Source organism: Gallus gallus, chromosome 2 (genome assembly GCF_016699485.2).
Source record: "Gallus gallus isolate bGalGal1 chromosome 2, bGalGal1.mat.broiler.GRCg7b, whole genome shotgun sequence".
Classification (NCBI taxonomy): Eukaryota; Metazoa; Chordata; class Aves; order Galliformes; family Phasianidae; genus Gallus; species Gallus gallus.
This window is the reverse complement of record NC_052533.1, coordinates 124,502,064-124,522,894: the sequence shown is the minus strand read 5'-3', so window position 1 is coordinate 124,522,894 and position 20,831 is coordinate 124,502,064.

Here is a 20,831-nt window from a genome sequence, read left to right as displayed (position 1 = left end):
AACTGCTTTTTGTTATCAGATTGAGTCAGATCAGGCATCAAAAATCAAGTATTTCTGAAGGGTTCTCTACGAAAGGCATTATATGAACAAGATACAATGATAGCACAAACTGCTTTCCAACCCACCAAAATGAAACAGGTAAACAGAGAAGGAAGGACAATTTTTTCCATTCTGAATACAAGAAATTGAGGCTTGCAATTAAACAAAGAGGCATACTGCTATTGTGGCCCCTTCTTTTCACACAAGAAAGGTTATCCCAAATCTGGGCTTATGGCAGGGAGGGATGAGAGGAAACATTTCTCCTTCACTTGGATGAACTACAGCACAGGTGGAAGGGTTACAATTATTATTATTTTCTACTCTTAAATGAAGCATTAAAAATCTGCCAGGGAGAATATTTTTTCAGCTTTCTTTCCTTACCCTAGAGTGGCTGTAAAACCTCAGCAGTTAAAAATGTTTTCTCTGGCTCCAAGTCTAATGCATCCATAAAAATTACATTTTAAATAAAGAAAACATGTTTTGTTCCAGCTTCGGAGTGGCTCTAAGACGTTACATATTTTCTAAAAATGCATTTAATTCTCTATTTAAAAATCCCTCAATATGCCATGACTGACTAATTTGTTGAAAACTCTGTATGTGTTCTAATCTCTAACTTATCAAGAACAAACAAGCATTTTGGGATATGGTAAAAGAAAAGCTTTAAATTCAAAATCTGTCATTGTTTCCCCTCAAGACTGCATTTAGTTCATGACCTCTCTGGGGCTGAATTTTGTGTTCTGGGAGAAGCAGAGCTCATTTTGGTTTTCAGTCAGGTCTAAAAATTCTCAAGAGCTTTGAGACCGTGATACCAACATAAATGTCCCTGAACACTTCTACCTCTTTGACTAGACCTGTGCTTGGCCCTCTCTGAGAACAAGGATCCTCCAGAAAGGAGTCATCTTGGGAAAAGCACCGTATGATTTCTGCAGTCTTGTCCAAGCTCTGATATGAGGTCCCTCTTTGGTTTTAAGCAAGTCACTTAACAATTTTCATTTCATTTCATTTCATTCATTGCAGAATCAGAAAGCTCATTTTTACTTAAGCCATGTTGTGCAGAGGTCAGTTCACATGCTATCAGCAGATAGCATTTCGTAAATTCTTTTTTTTTAAGGAAGAAGTCGTGGGAGTGAGGATAGAGCAGGAGGATGTATGTTCAAACTGTTCACAGGAACTGGCTGCAGCTAGCAGAGCTTGAGATCTGCAGAGCGATGAGCAGAGACTGCTGGTCCCTGAGCAACCTGGGACAGGAGCTGAGGAACTCTGCTTTCTTCTCAATTCATAACTCTTCTGAGAGGTTCCAACCACCTGTGTGCTTCTGAGAGTTCTTGACTGAAAGCTCACACACAGTCTGGCTTATTTTTCCCTTGTTCTCTCGCCTTGTTCTTGCCAAAATACTCACCATGGTAAAAGTTTTCCACAATCTTCCATAGGCAGCACTTGACTACTGCCCAAAATTATGCATGACCAGCTTATGGTGCTGTCCCACTCTCCTTTCCTCAGATCATATACGGACTGACCAGAGCAGGCTCTGGTACATATTAGGTACACATTGATCTCTGATACATACATGTAGGGAAGAAATAAACATGAAAAATAAAGTCATTTAAATTTCCTCCAGTTCATCCCACTCTTCCCATTGAAGCTGATGGGGAGCATTTACCACTCTGTGCAGGGCACAGATTTCCATCTCACCTTCTCAACTCAATAGGATGTAATGACTCCATGGGAGCTGTGAGATAAGCAGGACTTTCTCACCAGCTCCCATGAGGTCAGGGCATAGTGAAACTGTGACCAAGGAGCCTCTGCCTCTGCTAAAGACAAGCTTACAGGGACTCCTCCTGAAGATTATCTGAATTGGTCTGCAAAATCACTTCAGAAACCATTTTAATACTGAAAACAGGAGAAATATCATCATGAGCAAGTAGACTATAATCATATAAACTTGGAATATGCTGAAAGGTATACTCCTCCTTTCATTTTGTTTTGTTTTCTTGCTTGTTTTTTTTGTTTGTTTTTTTAGTATATAAAATGATTTTAATTTCATGTCTGGAATATCTTGCTGTCTTTTTCTAAGATTTTCAGTTCTGTGTAGTATGAAGTGATACAAACATAGTTAGGTAGAAACTGTTTATGTTGGAAATCTAAGGGAATAAAAATATTTTCATAAGTCCACTATAATAAATGCCATGGTCAGCACCATCTCAAGCTAAAAAGCACTGGAATAGAGCTGGCCATGAACGTCATATTGTCTCCTTAACAGGGAAGAATGAGATTGTTTTTTTCCCACAAAGGACTATTCTTAAAATAATAACTTTTTTATTCATAGCCAAACAATTTTGGTTAGGTGTTGATGAAGCTATCCCAAACACCGTCTTCTAGTGAAGGACCTAAGAGACAGCCCTCGTTAACTCCAGTACTGTTTTGTTAGATTCCTACGTACCTAGATGTGGTGGATGTCCCTGGAGACATTCAGTTAGAGACATACACTGGACAGGGCTGGACAGAGCACCCTGATCTCTCTGTAGGTGACCATGTTCATTGCAGGGGAGTTGGACTAGATGACCTTTAAGGGTCCTTTCCAACTCAGATGGTTCTATTATTCTATGATTCTTCTTTCTAGCCATCAGCAATTCATCAGCTTTTGCCTGAGTTTGCTGAAAGAGCTGGAGAAATGAAAGGCAAGGACGGTTCACATGACAAGATTGTTACGTGAACAGAGTATTGAGGATCCTGCATTTGCTGCTTCGCCCAGTGATTGTCCACAAGCTCTCAGCAAACTCCTACCACTACGGCACGGGGTGTCCCCAATGTGAACACAGGTACCAGGCTGCAGAACCCACCCAAGGTTCTCCTCTACACAAGGCTCTCCTCTAGTTCGCAGGAGCTCTGATAAACAATTTTCTCATCTAATAGCTCATCGTAGAGCACAGGAAGGAGAGGCACCAGGGCAGAGTGACCGTTGCCACTATTTCCTGCGTTAGTGCACAGGATCAATGTCTCTGTAGGAGAACTGCGACTTTATTTTTACTAAATGGCCTGTGAAAGCATTTCCATTAGAGGTGGTTTGGTATATTATAACTAAGTGGACGGAACAGAGTGAGCATTTATTTACCCAGGAAAGTTTGAATCATATGGAACATCTGGTTTTCATTGAAATCCTCTATTTTACAAAAAAAAAGAAAAGGGAAAAAAAAAAAAAAAAAAGCAAACCAAAAGACCCATCTGGTTTAACAGAGACTGAAGGAAGGCAGGTGGCTGACATGTGATCACAAGTGAGCTTAAATGGGATCAAACTATGAGCATCCTCTGAAGTCTCTGTTCAGATCATGCCTGGAGAGCATTTTAAGGTCCAATTTAAAGAGTTGAATAAGTAAAAAGATTGCTTATAAGTGCTGAGTGTACAAAGAGTTATGTCGTGTTTCTCTGAAATGTTTGTGTTTTCTTTCATTGTAAATCTTGTTATCATATAGGTCAGCCTATCTATTGCACAAGTTCAAAAAAATGCAGGAGTTGACATCTTTTGCAGTTGGAAACACCAAACTCAGCTTTGTAGGAGCCACAACGCAGCATTAGCCAATGGACCAACTACTCCTTGTTCAGAGGCACAGGCCTGGGATGTCTGACTTAGCTGTCAGTACTAGGAAAGAGTTTTGTGAGAGATGAATGGCAGTACAAATTTTGCTTGGGCAGAAGACTTCTTCTGAAAGCAGTCACAGTTTGCAGTCTGCTGCTGTTGCCTTGAGAAAACTGTGATGGGAAGAGAAATGTTTTCCCATCTTGCTGTTACTGATTGCTGTCCTCAGCAATGTGGGTCACCTTGTAGTCCCTAGGATCCCAGGAGAACACTGTCCTCTCATTTCTGACAAAGTCAGACATTGTTTGCAAGAGACGTACCCCATGTGGTACAGCTGTTTGTCCTAGCCATAGGAAAACATGTCTGGAATGGTCGAGCCTGTTGTTTTCCTTAGTTACTGAGAGGTGATTTGAAATGGTGTTTTGCACCTTCTGTATAGTTCTTCTCAGTCTTGGCACTGTGTGTATTTTAGTGAGAAATAATACACAGGAGTGCTCTGCTTTGACGTGGACATATGTGTCAGGTCTACTGCCTGTACTAGGCAGCTCTCCTGGGAGCTGACACCACCTGGCCCTGAGGCTGGTACTGGTCAGTAGCACCAATCTATGAACGTCAAACTGATATTTAATATTCTCCAGATCAGCTAAGGATTCAATGAACGAGTCAAAGAAAGAACTTAGGCTCCTTGATCTTCAGTCCCTGCTCTAATAAAGGAGTGATTAACATTACAGTTTATTATTACTTTCAATTTCAACTCCCATATGAAGCTAGAGGAACTGCAGAACTAGTCAGAATCCTATTTTCTGCCTGTCAGTTAAACATATGAAGTCCCAAGACAGTCTGACTCACCTTCGTATATAAAAGAAAATTCTTCCAACGCACACCTGTGTCTTTCTTAAAATGTGTCTTTATTCTGAAAAGCAGCTGTCAAAAAATTTCATCCTCTCACTCGATAGATTTATATCATGTCTGAATTTATATCCAATGTATTTAGTACTAGAATATGTTTTTACGACATTTTTACTTTCACCTCAGTGTTTGCAAAGGTATGAGAGAAAAAGCGGATTTCTGTTCTGGCTCATGTATCACAAAATGATTTGTTAAATGCTTTCCAATTTTGGACCAAATGCTGCCTCCTCAACTATTCCTTAGGAAACTCAAAGGACAATTTATTTGCACAGGTTTAATTGTGAGCAGTATTTGATGTAATGAAGTTTTAATGGCAAAGCTGTATGAGCCAGAAAATGCACAGCTTGACTTTCAGATCCCAAGCTGAGTCTGCAAGTAGAGATGCTTCTAAACTGAGAAAATGTCATTCAAGTCACTCAGGCGCAATAAATGTGAATCCCTCACCACCTTTTTTATAGTCAAGAGCATGCTTGTGTGAACACTAATGCAGGACTAAGATGCTGATGGTTATTTCTGCATAACCAGAATAGTAGTTAACAGCAAAACTCAATACTCACAAATGGCTAAATGTGTTCAGTTCAGAGCAGAAGTCAGAGCACCAAAGCTGTCTCATCTTTCCAATTCTACTGGTTTGGCTAAAGAATAATCTCTCATCTTCCATTGCCTTCAGATAGACATGGCTGCAGCAAAACTTCCAATCCTCAAGAATTCAGCTAGAGAAGCAACTTCTAATAAACTCTAAGAGAGTCACAGTCATAAAAATCCCTGAACTGGGGTGAAGGAGAGTGAACTGTGCCAATAGGCCAGGGGTTCAAGACTGAGTAAGTCTTCTATGTGATGACAATATATATGGCAACATCCTTAGGAGAAAGTGGCAAAGCAAAGACTTCTCAAGTCCTCATTTAATTTACTTGTGTGCTCTGAAGATAATGATCTTCGTGGGTTTAGAGTTTGTGCACTCACCTTTCCTGCCTCAAGTATGTCCTCCAGGCAAAATCACCTAAATGCAGAAACTAACAGTATCTTTGTTTACAATGTGTTTAGTATCCTGAGTCTCTTGGCCTCTAGGAACGCTTCCAGACAAAGCCAAGCTGGCTAAACAGCCATCTGAAGAATGTCAGAGATGGGAAGTGAGACGGTACCAGGAGGTGAGAACCAGCCATGATAACTGATTACCTCCTGTGCATGGGCAGATGATTTTATTCTACAATTAGTTGTTGGTCAGGACAACCATGTCAATATGTAGAACTATGTGTATCCCTGCTGTACCTTTGTACTCATTTCTCTGTTGTGATTTTAACATAAGATGGCACTTCCAAAGGTTGCTTTTTTAACAACTTATTTACACCTAAACAAAAACATTAAGGAAAATTAATTACAGGCCAAATCTTCCGTCCTGATAGATGATGCCATTTTATCTATTGTCATCTTGTGAACTGATGAAGATGTCTTCAGAAGTGTTCCACAGTAGCTCAACTCAAATGTCATGCAGTCAGTTATAACTTCCCTATTTTTGCATTATTTTTCCCTAATATATTTATTAATTCAGACAAATGTACCACTGTTACTGTAGCGATAACTTATTTACTTAATTCAAAGTCTGTATGTAGTTCCTGGCTGGTTTATCAGTCATCCCAATGGACTAGAAGGCACTGACCTCAGTATCTTCAAAGTGTTGTGTGAGGTTTTAGCTACTCATCTCTCGTTGAATCCACTGATACTCAAGTTAAAAGCTGAAGTTTCTTCTCGTTACAGTACTCTTACCTGTAGCTAAAAGACAGGCAAACCTGTGATCATCTTTTTCTTCAGGTGCCCTGCATTAACCTGAAACTCAGTAAATACAGTTTTTATTACATAACGCAGAGTCTTTTCAAGTCAGTGCAGCACAATGCCCTTTGTTCAGCTTCACAGTAAAATGAGAGAATATACTCTGTCTTCCTGAAGTGGCTGCGCATCTTTCAGAGGTCATGTACCATATATGCTATGAGTTTGACTCCAACCAACTTTGCTGCATATAGAGTGTATAATTAACACTATTTAAATAAAACTTCAGGATTCGCAACATTTTCTAAATGCCCACACTTCCAGTTAAATGAATTCCAATGCCAACATTTTAATGTTACATTAAAAAAATAGCTAAAAATTTTAAAAGCAGTTCTCCCTGTTTTTTTGTTGTTGTTGTTGTTGTTTGTTTGTTTGTTTGTTTGTTTTTATTCTTTAAATTAAAAATAGATCCCGCGGAAAAGTTTTCATCAAACAGAAAATCTGTGCACTATTTCACCGTTTTTATTGTACACGTAACCCAAGAGTACCACTTTCCAACTGCACTTTTAGCCTTATCTGGGAGATGAGTAACCTTGTCAAGAAAGTGAGGGCTTCCATTTTTACCACGCTGCACTACTCAGTGAGCTGAGAGAAAAGTTCCTCCTCAGAGCACCCTGCTCACTCCCACTGAGAAATGGTAAGCAATGACTTCATTAGCTGCTGTTGGAACTCTGACCAGAGCTTCTTCCAGCCTGATTACCCAAAATTTGAGAATAATAATATAATATAATAATAATATATATGCCTTATGTACCCATTTTCCAAAGAACACTCTAAAGTGAAGGGCAGTATCATCTGATAAAGCAATTTCCCTCTCTCTTTTTAAGAAGCAGTTTCTCTTCACAGACACATTTAAAATTTGTTTTGTTGATTCTAGGCCCTCGATACAAGAGTAAATAATACTATATGTGTGAACTAGAGCTGAATTCTGTTAGAGTAGAACTTCAGAACTCATAGATTTCCTGCAAAGAACGGGCCTTTAACTGTAGATCCTTCTTCTTATTTAAATTGGCTGCTAGAAAGCCAAAAGTCTTTCAAGTAATTTAAACGTAGTAGGTAAGTTTAAATCCATTTCTAAAATACTCTTAGATGATGCTATTCTCAGTAATTAAATACTTCATCAATGGAAACCATAATAAAAATGTGCTAATTTCAGTTCACCGTAGAAGCTTAAAGGCAATAAATTACAACTCTCTATCACACCCCTTTTATGATTACTATTCTGCTATGGAACTAATGTGTTTTCTCTCAAGGCTAAGCGAATATCTTTTGTTACCACAACCTTATCAAGCATTTTCATGGGCCTAACAAAAATCAGGAGTTGGTTATGAAATGCGGATTTCTAGACTCTGTTAGATGCTCTCCTAAAATACCAATGGCAAGCAAAGAAGACAGTTGCAGCGGTCCATATTTATGCATTTTTATTTGCATGTATTCTGCTGATGGTAAATAATTACTTCCAATACAAGGGAAGAAGTACCCCTGACAGATGTTATCTTTCTGATTGCCTACCTGCTTCTGAACAGGTTTTGAGATACTGAAGTCCCAGTGACACATTGCTTTTAAGAATGAAGAAATCCTGACTGTCCTAAGAACGTTATAATATATATTAGAAAAACAGCAGAAAATTCAGAAAAAAAATAACTCTGTTCAGACATCCTTTCTGATATTTTTATTCTCCAAATGCATTATCACAGGTCTCTGCTCGCAGATCTTTACCACCCAGAACACAAGAAACAACTGGCAGTGGCTACCCTTTCCTCCCACATTCTTTCCTTTACTCTTTTCCACGACTCAAAGTACCTTCTCTCATTGTTGAGTCAAAAATCAGGTTAAGAATTGGTATTGTCTTAACTTTCTATAACATACTTTTAAAATGGACCACAAGAAGAGTTCTAATCCTCTTTCCTTATAGAACCTAAACTGTTCCTACTAACATTAAAGTTGGTTGTATTGCGGATTCATTTCCTAGACGTGTCACAGTAATGGGTAACACATCTGCAAAGCTATGACTCTTGAACCCTATTTCTGCCTTTTAAGTGGCTGCAATGTATCCTCCAAATTGCTGTCTGAACAGGAAGCGGATGCTTTGGAAACCATTAGGATTCCAACGAAGGAGAGAGTGTTTATTTGGTTAATAGATTATGAGCAGATTTCAGTGGTTGGGCTGGAGTTGTAAGCCATGAAATGCAGAATTTGAGATAAAGAAATTCAGATTCTTATTTGTTCAAACTTTTTGCAAGACCCTGCGCAAGTCATTTAGAGTGCTATTGAAAGTTCGGCGTTGCCAAGGAGCTATGTCAAAGTTTTTCTGTTGTTCAGAATGGCACATCCATCTCACAGCATCATTCACACAGATTCTTCAAATGTCCACAAGTGTCCATATTTTATAACGAGATCCTAGAAATTCTCTTGTTAGACCCTCCTTTATTTTGCAGGATATTTGTACATGATTTAAAAAAAAAAAAAAAATCTTGTACAGAAAAAATGCTTTCTCCCTGTCCAAACCTCTTCTGAAAAGGAAAAAAACATAAGTTTCTTTTAAGAGCAGTTATTTTCTGGCTCATTAGAGGCATATCTTCCTTTATTTTTGCAGTGAAAAGCCATGAACAGGGGCAGAAGCAGGTCACACATGATTTGAAGAGATGACATTTAATTTTAAGGACAAGGCAAGGAATCACACCGACACACTTCCAACTGCCCTCCTACCAGTAACTCTAGCATCTATGGCTACTTTCTTCATAGCATCTTTTCATGAGAGCTGCCTTCAGGAATCTGCGTTCAAAAGACTCTGGAGACCTTAAGGGTTATTGCTGTCATACCTGAAAAACATTTGACCAAGTCAGCATGCTACTCGTGCCCTTTGCAGAAGGAAAGGGGCAAGCAGGTCCTGCAGCAAATACAAACCAGGTCTTATGACTAACAACCATTAAATAGCTCAAAAACACTCAAGTTTCCAAGATGTTTACAAATTGCAAGAGGAACATTTTGCAGAATAAATGCAGTCCTGGAGCTTAATACTCACTCTACTGTTTCATTACTGCCCCTGTTTCATATTAGCACACCAAGCAATTTGTATGCATCCACGGACGTTTTAGTAATGTATACACAAAGCAATTGCCAAATGTTATTCAGGGCTGCTAATATGTAGTAGTTCTAATGAATAATGTTTTTGTTAAGAATGTGGCAAACTGCTATTTATTCAGATGAATTCTAACCAACCATAATGCCTGGGTCTTACATCTGAGGTATGAATGCAATAATTACCAAACACAATTCTAAAATGCAATTTGTTAACTTGGAGGAGATTGTGAGATCGTGACACACATTTAAAGTACCCATGAAGCCATTCTTGTTGCTTTCTTCCCCCCAATAAGTCTTTGTTTACATAAGCAGAATCTCCCATCACTGTATCCACCAGTCCAGTGTCTCCACATCCACTTACGCTGTACATGAGACCTGAACATGAGACATCAAATCAAACAGCAAGATTACCTGGAAGATAAATGAGGAAATGGGTTTTCAAAATTGTCCAACTCTTCTTCACTTTTCATTAAGCTTAGCCTCCAAAGTAACTTGGCCTCAGAATATGTCCCAGATCCAATAGGTCATTTAAGTTAGCAAGTAATAGCTGTAGAATGAAAAGCTTTGTGTTAGAAATAAAAGCCATGCAGTTTGCTGGCGCGTCCAGTGTGAGAGCTGCACAGCACTGTCAGAACTGGTCCATTGAATTACTGAACCGTATGGTATCCTGAGTTAGAAAGCATCCACAAGGATCATTAACTCCAACTCCTGGCTCCACGTAGGACCAACCAAATTCAATACCTGTATCTGAGCTCTTTCCAAACACCCTTTGAACGGCAGCAGCTCAGGGCTGTGACCATAGCACTGGGCAGCCCGTTCCGTACCCACCGCCCTCTCGTGCACAACCTGTCCCTCACCTCCACCCAGCCCTCCCCTGACGCAGCTCCATGCCGTTTCCTCGGGCCCTGTCGCTGTCACACAGAGCAGAGCTCAGCGCTGCCCCTCCACTCCCTGTGAGGAGCTGCAGCCGCCATCAGGCCTCCCCTCAGCTCCTCTGCTCTGGGCTGCACCAGAAGCAGAGTCAACAGGCTGAGCACTGTAGGGATGGAAGGAGAATAAGAACAATGTTGAGTGGCAACATTGGCTGGACAGTGGTAGAAATACAAACTGCAATATAAAATGAATATAAAATTCACTAATTTTCTATTTATGAACTTTAAATAAACACATTCAAGGTTAATGTCTTACTGTGTCACAGTGGACTGAAAATTCAATTAGAATGTTATAAAAATTCTAAGTAAATATTTTAATGGAGATGAAATTAGATCTAGCACTGAAAAATAACAGCTAGAATGGACAGCATTCCAAAAACAAGTATTTTTAATACGGATGAAATAAGAATCACCACAACAAAATGGACACAAACAAAAAGAACTGAAAGAAATTCATTTTCATGGAACTAACACAGCATGCACAGTAAAATATTTTGGAGATTGGCCTAAAAAAGTTTCAAATCATGTGGTTCTAAATCTAAATCTAAGTATGGATCTGGATAATTTGTATAATGTTGTATGTATGTCATTATAGACTGTTCAGAACATGCACTTTCTGCTGTCTCTTTGCTGAGTTTCTACAGAGCTTGCAGGGTTGCAGAGATGCTTTATGGTGACAGAAAGTTGTATTTAAACTCATGCACAGATAAGAAATTTGCAGCCTCATATCTGGGAGACAGATGATGCTGCAGGTGCTTCAGTGCAAATGCAAGTGCCACACTATTTTTATCATGACTCATCTGGGAGTTTAAAGAAGAGACAGTCTTTTCTTCTGCATCTGAGAGAGGCCAGGAAAGAAACCTCTGGAGAATACAAGAAGCTGGGCTGGAGAAAGATTTTATTTTTGTGTGACTCATAACTTTTAGTGTTTGAAAAGTACAGTAAGTAGCGAGGCATAGGAAGAAGAGGACTTGGGTATATAAATAGTTAATGAAAGTAGGATGTTACATGTTATATATAACTGTTTTGTTCCCTTGTTTTGCTGTAGAGTTTTCTATTGCTAGATCAAAGTGTTAATTCTCAGAGGAACTTGCCACTTTGTCAGGTACGTGTCTGCAGGAAGGCAATCAATGGCTGAGGAGTGCAGTCTTCTTCATAGCCATACAGCAGCCAAGATCTCTAGTTGTGACACTGGTTATGTTGAATCCAGTGCTTCCAGTTTGGGTCTCAGAGAAATAATTTAAGTTCTAAAAAGCAACAACTTGGGGGGAAAGTTTGGTTATGAGTTTTGTCCATCTACTGATTAGTTTGTCATCGTGCTCCTGCAGCCCATTGCAACAGCCAAAGTGAGGGGAAGGCAGCAGGAAACTGTGGCAGACAGATGGGGATGAGAGGCTGGTGGGCTGGTTTTGATTCCCCAAATGTGCAGTGTTAAATGGCATAGGGGGAGAGCTGATCTGGAGATAGGAGATCTCTGTGGTGCCCTGCAGCTTAACTTGGAGAGACTCACTGCACAACTGAGAGGTTTTGTGGCTGTCCTGATGCTCTCCTGATCAGAGGAATAGATAGTCTTAAGGTTTTCAGCCATACAAATAGGATCTCATCGAAACAACATTTTGGTCAGGAGAGCGTGATGAATTGATTCAAAGGGGAAAAGAGACTTAATTTTATCAGAAAAGGTCAATGTTTGTGCACGGTTTTCAAATATAGGTGCAGAAAAAGAGGGTTAGGCAAGGCTGTTAAAAATGACTTTCTCTTTAACTCCAAATAGTACATTAGTGTAGATTAGTAGCACCCCCTCAAGACACTTTGCTGCTTTTACAGTGGTTTCAGGCACTTCCCCAGGGATGGAACAAGGCCTGACAAGGGCTGATAAGGCTGTCTGGAGCCTCTTCCCACATCATGCAAGGAAGGGACAGCCCTTGGCTGCCACATCCCTGAACCAGCCCTGAGCCCAGCAGCCACACTCCTGGAGGGAGTTGCTCTTGGGGCCCTCTTACCCCTTTTATGAGACAGGAAAGAATAGCTGAGAATACCTTTCTTTTGACAAAAAGAGAGGAAAGTACAGCCCTTCTGATGTATATAGCTTGATGGTATCTGTCCCATCATATGTGGCTTGCTCCTGTGTTCCTTTCCATCTCAAAGGAAGGATGGAAGACAGGACTATCAAGAGGAAATAAAATATGGAAGAAATTGTGTGAGGAATTATTTTCCAAAATTATTCTGTCACGAGCTCTGGGATCATCTCTATAGCACAACTCCCAGTGAATCTCATTCCCACATCAGAATATCTCCTGCTGCTTTCCAGAAGATGATGAAATTATGTGAGTGGTCCACATTGTTTGTGTTATTCTTTTACCTCAGAAAGTAAAATCAGGTAATAACTTAATCATCTTCTGCGTTCCTTGGGTCCAGATGAATTTGGGGTGTGACTCTGTCAGGGGAACGCTGGAGATGTGTATCTTGCCCACGAATGCATGACTTTTACCTCCATGCACCCACTGCACTGGTGTAGCACTCCAGTTAAGCAGCCACAGGGGATCCAGTCTGGAGGATCTGCATCCAACTCAGTACTTTCTACATTCAAAATATAATAGGCACTTCCAGGACTATTTTAACAGACAGCATTCAAATTAGATGTTGAATACAGTTTTAATTCTCACGTATCTCTTCTTTCTGGTTCCTCCACAGACATGACTGAATTTAGTTACACGGCTTTCCTGTGGCCCCAACCATTTAACCTCTTAGAAACTAAATCTTGAACAAGTTCAAGCACTCTCCTTTGGATGCCCAATGGAAATTACAAAGTCCTGAATATTCAGCAATTTTTCATCTGTAGTGTGTCGTCTCATGGCTCCAGTCAACCAACCCTACCTTCCAGAGAACTTGGCATCTCTGGTATCCTGGCTTTCAGCAACCTGTACTGGGAATTCAGAAAACAAGGAGCAGCCAGATCAGTGAGCCTCAAAGGAAAATAAGATTTGACATGACTCACCTTGTATCACAAAGGAAACCTGTGTTAAATTAGGACTCAGTTTTCTAAACTTGCATTTGACTAAACTAATGATGAAATCATTTCTTTGCCTGCAGGTCCTTGAATTCTTAGAAAATTATACATGAATCCTTCAGCTAACAGACCCATTTTACTACACCATCATAACTACGCACCAGAGCGTTTTCTCCTGTTCATCAAATGAGATGAACACAGCAAAGAAGTTTTAAGCTCAAATAAGCAGCCTGCTTCAAATCATAGAATCACAGAATGGCTTGCGTTGAAAAGGACCACAATGATCATCCAGTTTCAACCCCCCTGCTATGTGCAGGGTCGCCAACCACCAGACCAGGCTGCCCAGAGCTACATCCAGCCTGGCCTTGAATGTCTCCAGGGATGGGGCATCCACAACCTCCTTGGGCAACCTGTTCCAGTGCTTCACCACCCTCTGTGTGAAAAACTTTGAAGTGCACACACATAGCAGCAAAATAAAAATCTTATATGTAGTCTTAATGTGGTCATTTTTTTTAACAGATGAAGGCTAAAATTTGAAACCTACATTTTGGCTTTTGAAATATGTAGAATAATTTTAAAATGTCTCATCCAACTTTTTTAAGTAGTTAAAGGTGTACACTTAAAATCTCCCTTCTTCAGCAACTTGCATGCTATTATTATGTTCCACAAGCAAATTAACTATGAAAGACCAATTATACACTGCCTTTCATGTTAGGTGAGCAATTTCCAACTGTGGGAAGTGTAATAAGTACATTTCCTTCTGAGAGGGGTGTTTAGAGTAGCAGTGTTTCACATCCACTCTGTCCTTTCATTTTCATAGCAGTATTAATGCTGTAAGGGACTCAGAAGAGTCAGACCTATAATCCGAAAGCCAGATTTTGAAACCTTCACTCATCTATAAATTCTTTCCCCAGTTGCGTCCAGTGAGTTAAGAAACCCGAGTCTGTGAGATACAGAAGTGAAAGCCATCTGGTGAATGAGAGTGCTTCAGCCTGGGAGGATTCAGAATCTCTTGACACTATTTGTACCAAGAGGAGTTTAAGACATGCTATACAAGGCTAGTGCAGATTAAAAGGTTGATGAAGGGACATGGGTAGGCTCGGCCCCACTGCTCACAGGGTAGGCACACAGTGCCAGCCAGAATGATCAGCAGCAGGGCTGCACAGAGGACCCAGTGCCTGCGCTGCAGGGATGTCCCCAGCACACTGCATGCTGTGTATGCAACTGGGAAGCCAGACGAAGTTCGGGACACTTCCCTTCACCTGCCAGCATTGTGGTAGGGCTGCAGGATAAAGCAGGCAAATCCTAACAGGCCAGGTGTGAGTCCACACCTGCATCCTTCTTGAAGCAGTAGTCGCTTCTCCATGCTGTGGAAAAGTTGTGCACAACAAGGAATATGCAGAGTGACAGCAGTTGGCAGCCGTTTAAGCCCAGGCAACTATTTCATCGTTAGTCTAAGTACACAGTCATTCAAACTGATCATGTTTATTGCTGATTTTGTTTATACTTGCGTATACGAAGGGGTTTCGAGCCAAGAGTAACTCCCTTGTTCAAACCCAACTCATTTGCAGCAGAAGTGATCCTCAACTCTGCTGCATCTGTGTGCACCCTTGTGAAAACAGAGAGTGGGTGGCAACAGCAGTGGGAGCACTGCCAATCTTGCCTTGCCAACGTGGATATATGCTCTAAAATATCCGGGGCTACTGTACATGGGGAACTGCGGTGAAAAGGACAAGCAGATGTGATTTACCTAATTGACGGCCTAATTAAGATCTGAAGAAGAGGTGGGTGATTTAGAGCTGTTGGAAAACAAGTTATTGAAAGGATTGAAAATTAATATAAAAGGTCTCAGTGGTGTTTAATAAACAGAACTCACTCAAAAAATGTTTTTAAATGTTCCAGACCTTATTTTCTACAAAAGCTCTGCCAGCCTATGATCACCATGTTCAGACCTGAGCCAAGAGAGCACAGCTGGGGTTGCCACTGAATTTTCTTGTTCTCATCTGCTTGATGTGATGTTTATCCCTTAGATTGTGGCATTAGTCTGTAGACAAAACAGAGTGTAATACGTCTTTCACTTCAGTGAAACACCCACTCTTATTATAGCATGTTTAGTTCAGTAGTTTTCACTCAGATGAATTCTTAAGCACTTCAAAACAAGTCACTGTGGGCTGGATGCAGCTTTAAGAACAAGGAATTGCCATGCCCAGCCATGACGTGATCCCTCTGGGAGTTCACCTCCTCCTCATGTTTGCCTATTTGTGTTTTTTCTGCTTCTATTTTTCCAAACAAAAATAAATGCCAGTATCTCATAATGTCTCTAATTCTATCTACTAGTCATGAGTCCAAGCAGCACTATTGGAGAAGCCAGCAGTTGATGCCCATCTCTAGGCCAACTGAATTTCATTTGCTTATTATCTTTTGGACGCTTCTTCCATTCTTTTTGAGCTGTCTTTTCTTTTTTTTCCTTTGATCAGCAGGCATGCTTTTTACTCATCGAATACTTATTTTCATTTCTGGTGTCTATCCTCAAGTCAACACTTGTAGTTCTGGTGTTGGAAGTCACTGAGGAGAACAGAGAATGCTTCAAAGGTCTTCAAACCTCAAGATTCTTCTAAAGGCTGAATAAAGTTAGGATTGACACATTTCAAATGAATACCATTACAAAATGAGAGCAAGAGTTCAGCTGAGCTCTACAAGCAGTGTTCCTCGTGTTAGTACTGGGACCAGTACTATTTAACATCTTTGTCAATGACTTGGACAGTAGGATTGAGTGCACCATTAGCAAGTTAGTGGATGGTAATGATCTGAGTGGTGCAGTTGATGATCCTTGGAGGCATACAAGACCAAGCTCTGTGGAGCCTTGGGTAGCCTGATCTAGTGGGAGGTGTGGAGGGAAGGCAATATCTGCAGGTGACAAAGAAGGATCTGGCACAGTCTTTGAGCCAAATAGCTGTTTTTCAAGTGGGAAAGGAAACCGTTTAATCCAGGCAAGCTGTGGTGATGACATCCTGGACAGAGCTAACTTTAAAGTCAGCTTGAGTATCACAACCAGGCAAGAAAAGTGTATGAGAGAGAGCAAACTAGTCTTACTGTGTAAAATGAACCTTCAAGCTACATTTATTTGCATCTGGATGGCTCATTAAGCTGTGATACAGTGATTCTGCTTGTTGTGCATGAGAATCTCACATCTAAGGGATACTGCCTTTGCTATGATCAGCAGAGACAGGACAGACGTTATCACTTAGAAAGAGATCATCAAAGAATTGGGGTTCCTGCATTAGTCTGCAGGTGTTGTGTATGTCCATCTTCCCACATGTATCTCAAGCAATCAGATTTGAGACAGAAATAGAGGTTTCAAAGGTAATCAGCATCTTTAAAGACTATGGCCAGTTAGTTCAGGAGGCAGAGATCCTTCAGTACACTGACATGAAAACAGCCAGAAGATCTTCTATGGAGAGGGAAGTCCTGATTCTCTTGCAACAAGGAGAAAAGGAAAACTAATAAACAAACCAACAAAACCAGTTTTACCTTAAATATCCATCAAGATAACATCTTCTCAGACACCAAGGTAAACCTCAAAACATAGCTTAGTAGAAACTCAGACTCCAGTAGTTCTGATGTTCAGTGAATAATTTGTTCTCTGTGGGAAGCCTTCTCCTTTGAATCTGCTTCCTCAGCCTGGTCAAAAAAAAAAAAAAAAAAAAAAAGAGGTTTTAATGATCTTCCCAGTGCAGTGCTTGCCTTTAAAGACTTGAGAAGTTGTTTCAGAGAAGGCCTTGAAAGATATTTTTGCTGATGGTGGAAATTATTTGGATTTTAGGTTGATTTTACTTTACATTTATGGTGAAGAAACCTGTAGTACTAGATGTTTTTTTTCTTCTACATTTGTATTAGAAAATGAAATATAATGTATCTAATAATAAGCATTATCCAGTCCTTGTTTTATTAGCTCATGGAGATCTAGCACATAAAATGAATTAGCACAGTATCACCGAGTGCCGGACTTCATTCAGTTAGATGAAGGTTATGCAAAATCATAATGAGAACTGCTAATTTAAGCAAGAAGGACATTAGTCTCCAGTCAGCCTTTTGCTTCCCTTCTCCTCGGCACTGTGTTTATTTCAGGAAGCCTGTGAAGTTTTGTTGTCCAGAAATGTAGCCTATGTACTTCTGAGAAATACGAGAAATTGTTGCTGTGGCTTCACCCCTGGTTTTGAAACGAACCAAAGTGTTTGCTGTGTTCTCCTTGCTAATTCTCCCAGGTTTAGAACTGATCTCACTCAATGCAGTACAAATGGCATTTTTTAGAAGTTTAGACAGATTTAAAGAGGAAACTGCTTTTTGATTTTTTTTTTTTTTTTGACAACATTTACTTTTGAAATAAACTCTTGATGTTAGAGAAAAAGAAGCTGGGAAAGATTCTTTGTGAAGTTTTCATTTACAGCTAGTGTCAGGTGAGGACTTGGCATATACTTCTAACTCCTTTAGACTTGCCTCCCTCATTTGCTGCTTTATCCTGGAAGTGCTTGAGGTACACGGGCTACTAAGTCTCTGACACTGGGAACTTCCAACATACCACCGGTGCCAAACAGATTTTCAGTCTTGGAAGGCCTGGAAAAACTCCTCAGCAAGACAGCAGTAAAGCACCTGTAGGCCCAAGGGGCAGTGCAACTGCTCCAGCTGCTAAAAAGGGGGATCGGTCCGACAAATTCTGCCACTTAAAACCAGTTTTAAGTTTCCTTCCCATCTTCACGATAAGCTAGACTATGAGCTGAGCTTCAGCTTTTCATCCAAACTCTTCTGCTGGTGAAGACTTTGCATCTACCATCATCTGATCCCACTGAGAATTACACAGCACAGCTGGGCTCAGATCTCTGCTGGGACCTGCTAGTGCAGCCACGACCTATCAAAAATTTGCCTGTGATAATTCTCCATTCAAAGCAGAATTTTACAGCTTTCTATAAATCCTGTAAATTACCAAAAACAGCTTATAGGATCTGAAAGCCTTCACAGTGTTTATCTACCCAAATTTGGAGAGATTTTGAATGCTGCAGCTCGGTATTCATTGAAACTACGACTGTCTGGACAACAGATAATTGAGAATATATTAAAGGGAACAGCCTGATATATAAAAAAAAAAAAGATACAATTTCAAAAGCACCTTATTTCTGCTGGAAGCCAAGTACATTTCCTCTACACTCATCTCCTGTGAGAAATATCCTGGAATTTTTCCCCCTGAAATGTTAACTAGTCTGCTGTAAGAGAAAGCCCAGATCACTTTGAAGTGGTAAGTATGCTTAAATTTGCTGCAGGCTTCAGTATCCCTGAGGGTCCTAAGGCCTACAAATTATTTTTACTCATTTAAAATGAAATAGAAATTAGAAAAAAAGCCTCAATATAACTAAAAAGAAGACACCAGAAAGCTTTGTAACCCCTTCACACTCCCTGTGGTATTCTTTCCTCTATCTAATAGGATCTCCCCTATCATTTGTTCTGAAGAAAACCATCCTTTCATTCAGAACACAGTAAAATTTGACACATGGTCTGGAAAAGGCAAAAATTATGACTGCCATAAATCAGTGCCTGATGTGAATTAAGGATGTTGGTATGTTTGTTTGCATGTTCTGCCAGCAGCGTATCTATATACACTCTATAGAGATGCTTCAATTAAATTGCTTTTATATAGCTACTTACAACTGCACCCAAAAGTACAACTGCAGCAAAGATGACGTGTTTTGACCCTAGTAGCTTCATTAACATTGCAAGGAAGAGCAAGAGTTACATTTTCTCTTACAAGAACAGCATTCAGCTGACAGCCAATACTGCTGCACCTTCCTTTCTATCACTTTTCATCCTTGTCTGACCAATGCAATTGAAGATGTGCCTGTTTGCATGGCTGTCTGGCCCTCCAGTTGCCCTATGAGAACAGCAAAAGTTATTGATTGTAGGTAGTTCTCTCTTTAGTGTGTGACTGACTTTAACTCAGGGAACAAACATGTCAGCCAGACATTTCATATCAGTAGATTAAGCATCACAACCCCATCCTCCAGTCTATGGAAAGCTCCAACTAGTTTGGCTAAATATCCTTTAAAAAAAGAGTAGAATTTTTTTTTCTAGGAAGTGCTTGTTACAACATGTTTGGTTTAGGTACCTGTCCTACAGGCCCTCCTTGGTTTCCATATATTTATTCCACCTTTCAAGTACATTAGTTCCTATGGCAACCAGGATGCCACTGGCATGAGAAAATGCAATGGAATTCTTAATTTCTCTTTAAAGTCCATATATAAAATGGAAAGCTATTTACACTATGGTTATCAAATAAAGAAAGTGTTTATGGGCCAGCTTTGGATCCACTAATGTGGGTGGGACTTCTGCTACTGCCTTCAGTTGCATCCAGTATGGTCCTTATGCTGCACACCATATGTCTCGCTAACCACCACACAATCCCTCACCCCAGACTGCTAGCTCTTCTCTTTTTTGGAAGGAGAACTAGTGAGACTGATTCATGCGAAGTATCCTCATTGTTTATAATGAAGATTAAAAGCATAATTATTTTTAGGAGCTCCTCAGTGGTATGAATTTTCAGACTTGGGAGAGAGATGTCAGATGATCCAGTCCTTGACTTTTAAAAAATGTTTTCCTCAGGTACTTCACTCTCTTCTGTTTCATGTCACTGCACCCACCTCCCACTGACTCCTGGCTGCCATTTTAAAGAATAGCTGGGAATTATTTCAGACATGTAGAAGATGGGGTGTGAATCAGTTCGAGATCTCAGTGGGTTGTGGGGATGAAATTGGCAATCGTTAAAAGCCTTCCTACACGTTTTCCATATATTTCATGTGTCATCCCACAAAAGGAATGAAAATAGAGTCCCTTTCATGGAAGCTGTGAGAAGAAGAGGACAGAAATCAGAGAAGTGAGTAAAATGTGCCAGAATGCTTCCATTTCACACAAGATCCGCTCCAGAAAAACAGAGAGTAGTCATCTCCTACACACAATATTTCTTAAAACCTGTGCCACTAGACCATAGAGTATGAGAAGAATCTAGATGATGCTGACACTAACACAATGTTTTCATTATTTATCACCTGCAAATAGTGTTCAGGACAAAGAAAATCAGAAGTACCAAGATTCCTACCCTAGAAAGTACAAGAAAGCTAAAAGTAAGCAGCCAACAGCATGATAATAAATAGCATTGATTGTGTGAGTAGGTAGATGGACCTCACTGAAGTTCAGGACAAGGTAGCTAGAAAGGAGGTTTGGGAGTTCCCTTATGCATCACTATGAAGAGAGACTTGTGTTAAAGGAAGTATCCAAATGACCATGTGAAAAAGACCTTTCCTGCAGTACCCTGGAGGCCTCCTGAAATACAGTGCCTGAAGCATGCTGAGGTCTGGAAGCCTTTCTAAATCAATTTTAGGCATCTGGATGGGGCAATCCTCATGAAGGCAACCAAAGA